The sequence below is a fragment of the Phoenix dactylifera genome, chromosome 15 (genome assembly GCF_051530095.1).
Source record: "Phoenix dactylifera cultivar Ajwa chromosome 15, Ajwa_hap1_PhDact_Kaust_v1.1, whole genome shotgun sequence".
Lineage (NCBI taxonomy): Eukaryota > Viridiplantae > Streptophyta > Magnoliopsida > Arecales > Arecaceae > Phoenix > Phoenix dactylifera.
In genome coordinates this window covers 16,961,198-16,970,631 of record NC_143204.1, presented here as the reverse complement: position 1 = coordinate 16,970,631, position 9,434 = coordinate 16,961,198, and the positions used below count along the sequence as shown (strand labels likewise).

At 35.3% G+C, this 9,434-nt stretch overlaps 1 pseudogene across 1 annotated transcript; it reads left to right on the top strand.

The window, feature by feature from the left end:
• The first annotated feature begins 2,437 nt into the window (after window positions 1-2,437).
• On the top strand, window positions 2,438-8,892 carry LOC103704294 (uncharacterized; annotated as a pseudogene). Its single transcript, XR_015973520.1, has 6 exons — window positions 2,438-5,757; window positions 5,872-5,918; window positions 6,035-6,078; window positions 6,335-6,467; window positions 6,550-6,603; window positions 6,830-8,892. The product of XR_015973520.1 is annotated as an uncharacterized LOC103704294 (transcript).
• The last annotated feature ends 542 nt before the right edge of the window (window positions 8,893-9,434 follow it).

Sequence of the window (9,434 nt, the reverse complement as noted above, 5' to 3'; positions counted from 1 at the left end):
TCAAAAAAAATAAAAAGAAACCATTTTTCTCGAGCAATGGAGAGTACGAAGAAAAAAAAAACCCAAAAATTTAACTGCACTTTCAAAGAGAAATAAACCCCGCCCCTTTGTAGTTTTCGCTGCTAGTCTGTTTTCTTCTCTGCAAGTGGTTTCTTAGTTTATCTTCCTTTTATGATCTCTAGACTACTTTAAGTAAATCCTTCTCCTCCTCCTTCACCGCCTCCTAGTTCAAGTGCCTATAAATATCCTCTACTGGATCTTGCTCAAGTACTACTTACAATATTCACTCGTAAGAGATCCACCACATAAGCATTCTGTTCTTGTTGGTCTCTCCTTCTCCGCAGGCGATCTGGCCTTATATCAGCTGCTGCATCCCAAATTGTTGAATAAGAGAGGGAAGGAGAACAAAAGAAGGAAGAAAGAAGCAGTTGAGAGTGAGAGACCCCAAATGGTTTCTTCTTGTCTCCATGTGTACTCACACCTGTTAGTATTGTCACGCTCCGGATCTGGACATAATTTGTCGCACTCCTAATCCGGCCCATGACATGGCCGTGCTACTGTAGGATGTTGTCCATAATAACACGAAGCCCGTGATAACAATATTCCTTCATGAAGCAAGATAGAATCGTATCGAGGAGGATTTTAAATATAAGTTATATATATATATAGTAATTTCATTTTCAATTGCTCGATAGACGGTGACGGGGGTACGACTTGAGAATTGACCCAAGATTCTCTGGGGTTATATATATATATATATATATATATATATATATATATATATATATATATATATATATATATATATATATATATATATATATATATATATATATATATATATATATATATATTCTCTTAAATATTAAAATTTGCATGAATATCCTCTTAAAATTACTATTTACATCTATATTCTTTATTTTTCTTTTTTCTTACATATACGCCCACACCATCTAATTGCGTCAAAAAATTAGCAGTTTAATTGAAAATAATTGAAATATCTTTAATGGGTAGACATATAAAAAAAATATAAGGATATATATGCAAATAATACTTTACGAGGGTATTCATGCAATTTCATATATTTAGAAGAGTTTACATGCAAAAAATCTAATTTTATTTTTTTTTCTATTTCAACATGTTTTAACACTCGAAAAATTTCTCAAAGGATGTAGAAGCATTAGTTTCTAATGAGATTTGTTAACATGTTACCTGTTTTAGAAATAAAAAAATACTTTTATAATTTTAATTAATTTTTAATTTAAATAAATATAATTTTGGCTAATTACGTTAGCTGAATCGCTATGTCAAAAATATTCATACAAAAATAGTATTTTATGAAAGCATGCACGTAAATATCAATTTGGATGAATATCTTACAAAATTGTTATTGGCATGTACATCCTTATAAACATTTCTTTTTGCATGTTTACCTACTAAGGATAATTTCGTCATTTCAATTTTAAACCGCTAACTTCTTAACGGTGTTATATGACAATGATAGATACACAACAAAAAAAAAGAAAAATAAAGATATACATACAAAACAAGTATTTGATGAGAATATACATGCAAATATCAATTTTTGAATGATATTCACATAAATTTCAATATTTAGAAGGATGTATACACAAATTTTTTTTAAAAAATATCTATACAGAACTAAAAAATTTAAATAATAATTTTTAACTAAGTTAATTTGGATGAGGCACTGGTGGTAACATATTACATATTGTTTATGTTTGTTTAATTTATGACCTGCTTCTGCTGAAGGAAAAATGTGATGGACCATGAAAATGGTTGTGCATCGTAACCCAATCCGGCCCATATTTGTGTCCAACCCGACCCAGGACCGGTGTTTATACATGTTCTCTCACTTTTGAGCATGGGTCAGATCGACTTGGATCCGGTCACACCGGACCCATTTGCACCCGCTACGGAAAAAGATCTCCTCGAGCCACGTGGCTTGCAAGCCTTCCAAAATGTTTTAGAAAACCATCTCTTACCCTATTCAGGGTTTCTCATCGTCCCCGGCAAATTGATGAGTTTTTGCCTCCTCGCGAGCTTCAACTTAAAAAGAAACCTGGTACTTCTTTGTTTGTTTGTTCTGTTTCAAGGCGTCGATCCGAGAGGTCGAAAACAAAATCTTGGAGCGCCGATCTTCTCAAAAATAGGGTTTTCTCCAAGCCCTCTCTACTCTGCCTTCCCGCCTGTTTCCATTTCAAACTGGGCCTCGGTTATCCCGATCTCTCGCTCGAGCTCTCGTTAGTTTGGATTTTCTCAACGAAGAATCATCGCTATGGCGAGAAGAGGGAGGAAGAGGGCGCCACGGAGTCTCCCCTGAAGCCGAAGCCCGATCGCGAGGCTGTGCCGAGCGAGAACAGGGCGGCGCAAGTCGTGGAGCGAGAGTGTGCGTTCAATAATCGGGAAGGTATTAAATTCATATATTTCATAGTGATGGATGTAAAGAATTCTAGTTATTCCTTATCTCCACGATTTTTTTGGAGTCGTTTTTCTTTTTTTGATGAATTTTATTGTAGTTGTTAATCACAAAATGCTGCTTTTAGGGCCACGCCTCCCCTTCAATCAAATGAAAAAATAAAAAAAATCGAAGTGATTGTTTTTATTCTTGATTTGACCTCTCTTTTCTTTTCAAAAAGTGACCCTTTTTTGGAGGATTCTTTTGAGATCCACTTGAACGATAGGAATCCAAAAACTTTGTTTTTCCCCCGAAAGAAAAGCTCTTCTGTTTCGAGTTCTACTCTATCTTATTAGAAGTAAATTTGTTTATTTAAATTGTCGACAAGCACAAAAACCTGTTTGTGGATATTCAATATCTTTTAGTTTCTGGATAGTGTATCTTGCATGGACACTTACATCAATTGCCTTATGCATGCACCCTGCTATCTGTCTAATGTAGCTTCCTTTCTTTGAGTTATTTCCATTGTTCTGACAAATGGATGATACTACGTTTGCAGAAGCATATTCTAATATCTAAAATTTCAAGATGTGGGAGCAAGCAATTGCAATGTACTTCCTATGCCCATGTTACAGGGATCCACCATCTTTTTTGCATAAAAAAGTTTGCAAACATGGAAATTTCATCCATTTCAAAGTCTTTAGCTATATAAATCTTGATGGCTTGGCTGTGGGTCTCCTTCCTTTCATCTGGGAAAAGAAAAAGAAAACAAAAGAACACTCATTGATGATGCGGATATGGAGATTGGCTTTCAAGGGGATCATTAGTATAAGGCAAAAAATTTAGATGTTGCTTGAATGACCTAATATAAGGGTTTGTCTGACTTAGTTAAGTCTGCCTGTATTAGGGTTCTTTGGTTACATTCACATAGAATTTCATAGATATAGTCCATGTAGGTGACTCATGCATGTGGCTCTCTCTCACACACATATTGACATACAATACGGTATACTAAGTGCAAGCACCATTACACTATCGACATTGCACAGTTTTGGTTGCAGTCTACATTATCAACATAAGTCCTACTTGATTCTTCTCTTTTTTCACATATCTGGGTTATCTGTTTACTTCCCTGCTTTGGTGGAGTAGGCTAATCACTTGCTCAACTATTCTTTTCAGGTATAAACTCAAACATAAATGAATAGCTGCAATATCTTATTTGTGTATGGATTTCAGGTCTCTCATACAAATGACCCTCTTTGACAACCTTGCCTATTATCCTCTTGTTTATTAACACTTCTTCTTTGAGGACTCCTCTCATCCACCTGTCTTCAATGTATAAACCCAGATGTTACTTACTTTACATTAAGGTTTAATTTGTTAATAAGGTGACACTATGCCACTTCATCTACCTTCTTCAAATCTTTCTTTCCTCTTCTAAAGTACCATCTTGTAAATATCTTCTTGCAGTCATTCTTATTTCCCCAACTGTCGGAACTTATTTGCAACCAGAGATCCAGTTAAGAGCTTTAAAAACATCCCAAGACTGTCTAGTGAATTTCTTCTATCATGGCTGACCAGGATGGTTTGATCTAGTTGTTGTAAATCCCGACCAATTATATATTGATTTAGCCAAACTGTATCTTCATTTGCCGATGACAACCATGCATCTGTTGATTGATACAATTATGGTTCACAAGCAGCTATTATACTAGCTCATCATGAAGAATGTATTAATTCTTAAGCCTTCATCTTATATATTTACTCCTACATTCTCATGTTTTTGATCCTCATCATGCTTGTTTGGACCATCATTGTCCAACATTCTGATCCTTACCGGTTTGCAGGCTTTACTGGTAATCTGGATCTCTTTTTTTTTTTAAAGTCTTTCAACATGGCCATGTTGTGTTCAAGTAATTCTCATGAGCACATCTCCAATTCACCCACCCTTCTCATTCACATTAAAAATGTATTGCTCATTGCTACTAAATTTTCTTAATAATAAGTCCAAGATAACTAAAATTGCCATCAGAAATTTCCCTTGGTCATCAAGTGTACTAACAGTACCATTACTATGTATCAGTTATACTTGCATTCTTGAACTCTGGTTTTTAGATCCTTATTTTTCCAAAGCATCCCTCTGTTTCTACATTCTATCATTCCAACTAATGTACGCCTTGGGATCTCTTCCATAAATATACATCTTTTTCACTTATAACCTTACTTACCTAAATGAGCACTGGGTGTGAGCAAAATGATGCTTTTAAATAATTTACCATATGATAAGTGCTTAGGATGCGAGACTATAAAACTATATTTAAGTATGCCATAAAACGATGAAAATTAATCATTTTCTTATTCTTAAATAAATATATTGTTGCGAGTTAAATGATGTTATAATGGAGAACCACACATTTATGCGGATATTGATTTTTATATGCAATAAGAGATACCAAATTTGAGTCTGGGTGGAAGTTCTAGTAAGCAGGTGGGATACAAGAGTGTCCACGTGATTCTGGAGAAATTTTTTTATTATGGGTGAAGCACCTTAAGTAGTAGATTCTAGCTAGCAAGCTAATGACAAGTGCAAGGAAAGATCCCAATTTAAATACTAAGTAGGTAGAACTTTTCAACAAAAGCTAGCTATATGTTGTTGACAAATGTGTATGGAGACTTAATCATGAGCACAAACATGGAGCCCTATCTGATGTATGAATCCTTATAGATCAACTGATCCCCTTACCTCCCATGTTAATCGCCCTATCTGTCCTGGTTTTACATTCACCCTTATCTTTTTCTGAAACTTTTTTCCCTCAGGTTTATATTTTCTTATTTAGTGATAATATGCACTCTTCACTTTAGTCAGCAGTACATACTCGTATTTGGTCATTTGTTTTTTCGTTAAATTGCATTCTAAAGCCATAAGTTGTTCCCTTTTTTGTTGCATCTTTTTATTATCGCTAACTCTTGAGGTTTACAACACTTCTTTTGCTCCTGCCTTTTTTCTGTTAGTACTTTAACTAGTCTAAGCAAAGAGTTATGCTTGGATGGTTGAACGTCGAATTGCTGCAATTCAAGCTGTTTGTGCAGCAGAGACTGAAAACTTGCTTTCTCGCTTGAGCTTGCTTTGCTCATACTTGAGTAAGGAACGACTGGAGACTCCAGCAATAACATTTTTCCAGGAAAAATTGCCGAACCTCTCGGTGATAAGAAATGAGAAGTACAAAAGTTGCAATGGAATGCTAAAGACACATTTTTGCCTGGAAATCAAGTTGATGATAGAAATATGCGTGCTTCACTTGATTCTGTTAGTGGTCTTCAATTTTCAGTAAACTCAGGTTTGTATAATATTTGTATTTTCCATATATATATATATATATATATATATATATATATCAACTTTCTGACTTAATATTAAATTTATCTTTGCTGCTTGATGTGATTTTTCCCAGTTAGGAAGAACTTCTTAGAGGTTGCAAACCTGCAAATTCCTGATTTTGTATGTTAAGTAAACATCACCCTTTCAAAACCTCCGAGTCTCATCATCTTTCCTTGAGCTTACAGAATTATTTTGTTCTGATCTTCCTGCATTCTAAATTTTGAATGAATCATCAGAAGACCAGATGCCTGGAACAAGAGACACTTTCTGAACTCCTGGGGTTTGTATCTTCATCTTATGGTTATGTACCTCTGTATTTGCTTAAGGCTATATTTTGGCTCAGATATTGATAATTCTCTCATGAGCTTGTTAGATGCTTAACATATGCATAAAATCACTTTTATTAATTAAAGAAATTTGTATTGATGATGTTGCAGACACTTTGCACCTTTTCTTTAACCCTTGTATTTTTTTCTTCCCAGGAAGCATCGAAGTATTAGTTTTTTAAGGTCCGGATATTATCATATTTGTTGCAGGCAACCAGTAACCGGTTGTCTTTTGGCATGACTCTGAAAACTGTAAGGCTACCAAAGCACGGTGAGATACTTATGTCTGTTCATGGCTCGCCACTTGGAGTGTACACAGAAGACAACTTGGCAGCCATACACGGTACGTTGTTTTTGCACTTTCTCAACTATTTGCTGCAGGTCCTTTTTATGTCTCTTCTTTCTTATTCATCTCCGTCAACTAGAAATCTTCAGAATCTGGAGATGGAAGCCATAATGGTGCCCCATAATATAACAAGGTTCGTATCTATGCTGGTCAGTCTTCTTTTCACTGTAGAAAACAGGTCATATTTCAAGCATCCATGTGTCAAAAGCTTTTCTGGATTGTGTATGATATTATCTATTTTGTTTCAGTTCTAAGTAGAACGAAGGATGCTAGCTATCAAATTAGAGATCTCATTGTCTTTAAAGTGTTTAAAACATTTTCAAGAGATTCATCTTTACTATTTATTTTGCCAATTGCAGACCTTGGGTGCTCTACGACAAAGAGAACATGCTATTGTTTGCAAAGCATCATCCTGACATCTGGCCGTTGGTACTTTGTTAAATGCTGTGTATCATTGCTTTCAACTCCCCTGGAGGTGATCCAAACACAAGAAACGTCTTTCTGGATCCTAGCCACTCCACAATTAGTTAAAATACTTGCTAACCTGAATTATGTAGAATCTCTATCCTTAGGATAAGGGCAGGTTAGCTACTGTTGCATTTATATGGGGCGAGGAGATAATTTCTTATTTAACGGGCAATTTTACCTTAAATGAATCTATTTAACAGTCAATTTTTGTCATTTATACAGAATAAATTAAATTACATGAACACCCCCATCTCTTCCAGAGCTTATACTTAGTGGCATCTCTTCCTTATCTTCAGGTGATGCAAAGTTTCTGATGTTGGACACCAGTGGCAAAGCAATTTGCCATACCACAAGCCTAGCTTTATGTAAATTTTCATCAGAGCTCTTATCATAGGCTACAATTTCAGGAAAAGGTATTCATTTTAAATCCCTAACCACAACGTCTGTCAGAAGTTTCTTATATGATGCCCACTTCCCCCTTTCATCCTCTCCCCATGGTTCATTATTGGACCATCCTGCCAAAAAAGGGGGAAAAAAACCAGAAACATCGTAGGTGCAGCTAACTCCTCATGAGGTAAATATATGAAGAAGAGGAAGGAAGATGTAAGAAGTTATATTTTATGCAGATTGTTCCAAAAAAAGTATTGGTTATTTTCAGAAATACATTTAGTCGATCCCAATACGCACTGGTGTGGGTAAACTCAAGCAAAAATAGTATTTGCATCATTCATAAGCATAGCTAATTCCCTATGAGGTAATTGTATGATTTCCAAGATAAAAAAGCACCTGACCAATTAGAAAGAAAAAATAAACAAGAACATAATTCTAACAAAGGGCACCCAAGGACCATATTCTTTTCCAATCTGAGTTTTGTTCTAGTTGGAAATAAATTCGAGGACATATTCAAAAAAATTCTGACCATCGGTTGGAATGTTTTTATGGATGCAGGATAGCTATGATGATTGAACCTAATAAGATAGCAATTATGACCTAAGAAGTGATGACTACTTGGGCATGGATTTATAAACCTTCTATTTGCCAATGAAAACATTGGCCTACTTCTACGCTTGATATTTTAACATTCTTATTATCCTCTGACATAAATTGAACTTTCAAAATGGAATTATTTGGATTCAACCATTATTTCTCGACTCACTGACTTGAATCATTAATCTTATATTTTATTTAAATACCAACTAATTATATATGTTCCCTATAGTTCAGGGTGTAATGGATCATTCTCCAAGATTGTGTAGGGAAGCATCCCAAGAACTAGCCACATAGCTATCTTGCTTGCTAGCTACATGGTTGCCTTCCATGTTTGCTCTCTTATCTTATGTCTCATGATATTCCGGCTTTTATAATTGATCCCTTTTACTTTGTTTAGCTTAATATGCAACTTTTTATAGTTGATATATTTATATATCAATCTTCACTTATCCTTGTATCATATATTGTCCAGCTTGTATTATATCTATTATGCATTTGTACATATTACTCAAGAATTCCATATAATATGAATTTTTTTTTTTTGATTTTTTATCAGTATTTCATCGGGTGGAATATTGGTGCAGTCTCCCATGATGGCTTGCGTAAATCTCACAAAGGCTTTGGTAAGAATATGGCTCAATTTAGTATTGAAGGTCAAAGATAAAATATGCCACCAAGCATAGAGTTAGTTCGTCTATTGTTGTCTGAAGGATAACCAATCTCATCTTTGAAAGATCTCTCAAAGCCCCATGTTCATCAAGTAGGCGTGCATCTGGTTTAGATTCTTGCTTGCAACCGGGATCCCATGCAATTACAAGTCAATTTATTCTGTTGGTCTCAGATCTCTGCACTGTACGGGCTCAAGCCTCGCGCAAGCTGGTCATTTTAATATTCTTTTGTTACAGATTTAATCTGTATCATGACCTCATTACGATCTACCATTACCAGCTACTGTTTAGGTTGCTGTCTTCTTGATTTGCACACCTAGGGAGCTTACCCTGGGGTGTGTTCTTAAGATCACCAGTGTGCCCATCACATGTGCCACTTGTTTTTCCACTGAGGTTGTCTTTGAGATTAATATAGGTTAGTAACAAAGTCTTGTTTTTCATAGTATTTGCTTGCCATGGAAAAAATTGGTACAAGAAAAAAAACTTGAAATGCCTTTGTTTCCAAAAGAAATAATTCCTTTCTAGTGCTCCCCAGCCCCCACTAAATGGAGTGAGATGTTTCTTGGCAACCAGATTAAGAGTTTTGAGATCATCTTGCATGGGAGTTGCCAGCATAGCATTGCTCTTTGAAGCGTTTGTAATTTTTTGGTCCCAGAGAGCTGGGAGATGGCTTCTTGCTTGCTTTTAGGTGGAGTTATTTTGAAGCTTGTGCACCCTAACATAATTTATTAGCTTCCTAACACTCTTCCAGAAGCATATGGTCCCCTACCCTCCCCTTTTCTTCATTGATCAATATAATATGATCAATTATTTGAATCATTCACATCTATTTGGATTG